At 48.4% G+C, this 1,416-nt stretch overlaps 1 protein-coding gene across 3 annotated transcripts in view; it reads right to left on the bottom strand.

Annotated features, from left to right (window-relative positions):
- Window positions 1–1,416, bottom strand: part of LOC107262974 (nephrin) — a 217,882-nt gene that overhangs the window by 40,467 nt on the left and 175,999 nt on the right. The window lies entirely within an intron of this gene.

Genomic DNA, 1,416 nt, shown 5'->3' with positions numbered 1-1,416 from the left:
AAAAAGGGGGGGGGGGGAGGTGTTATCTATATAGGTGGATAAAGGTTACTATCCAGTGGATAGTCGCGCTAGGTTGCGAGGGGTCGAAATATCATTAGGTAGTGGTAGTGGCAATACGCCTGTAGCGGTAGTGGTTAAAAAAGGACACGAAAAACACATCCCTTCAATTTTCAAGTGAACGACATAAATTTTCGGTCGCTCCTGCCAGAGGCGACTCACGCGAACCGTCAATTTTCCCTCAGGACAATGGACGGATTTTTACGCGAGATTCGAGATCCATTCCCTTGTCGACCCCTCCGTGTTCCCTTTTTCGCTCCCTTTTACTTTCGTTTACCCATTTCTAACGTTACGGCTTTATACCTGCATCTTCGTCCCCTCTCCTTGCCTATATTCTGTATGTTTACCCTTTGACCCTTTACGGATCGCCCAACCTGTGGCTCGGTCTGCAGGCTTTCACGATTTTCGTCATAAACGCGCATATATGTATACACGAGGGTGGCTTTTTGCAGCAGATATATTTTTTGAGGAAATGAAAGGAAACAGTCGGAGAGGGTGAAGTGAACCCTCTATTTGGCTATAGGTAAATGTGTATATGACGTTAATAAAGACGGCGAAAGCAAGGGATGTCAATGGGGAGGTTTTTTTACCCTTTCTTCTGCCGGTTAAAAATTGAATGATCGACTTAACGAGCTTCGTCTCGAACACGTTGGAAAAAGGGCGGGGGGGGGGGGGTTAGGTCCCCAGTTAACCTTCTTGAAGTGCTGGGGTGACGAGGGTTCTCGTTATTTTTCGCAAATTCATCCGCCACTCGAAACAACCCCCTAAGCCAAAGCTGCAAACGCGTGCGAGAGTCGACTATAGCAAGTTTCGACTTTGAAACTTTTTTTTCTCTCTCTCTCTCTCTCTCTCTCTCTCTGGCTAATAGGAACCGAGTAAAACATATTCGAGCGATGCGCCCAGGGCGACTGGTTAGTTTAAGGGTTGCGGGAGGAGATCGGCCAAATCGGCCAAGGTAGGAAGAGTCGGCAAGATAAAAGAGAAAAATCTTAATTTTTCAAACTTTTAAGACCGATGAGGCTCCCACCCCTAGCCCTCTCCTCCCCCAAAATACAAGGCTTAGGTTGTCGGAGGGTTAGGAATGGTTAGGGGGTGGTGTTACCCGAAACGGAGATGGACGTTTGCCCGAAAGCGGGGGATGCCTCGGAGGATTTAATGTATTTCCTCCCTTATCTCCCATTTAAGGGTGGTTTCGAGGGCGCGAGCCGGAGGCCCGGGCCACTTCTAGTGTCTCACAGATCTTATCGTTAATGTAAGGCAAGCACCCTGCGCGTGATAGGGGCTCCGAGTCCTGATTTGTTAAGCGTCCGATAAGAATTTGTTTTCTTTTTTCAACCTCCCCCCCCCCCACTTCCCCCC

Source organism: Cephus cinctus, unplaced genomic scaffold, assembly GCF_000341935.2.
Source record: "Cephus cinctus unplaced genomic scaffold, Ccin1 Ccin1_scaffold0129, whole genome shotgun sequence".
Taxonomy (NCBI): domain Eukaryota; kingdom Metazoa; phylum Arthropoda; class Insecta; order Hymenoptera; family Cephidae; genus Cephus; species Cephus cinctus.
This window is presented reverse-complemented; position numbering and strand designations above follow the sequence as displayed.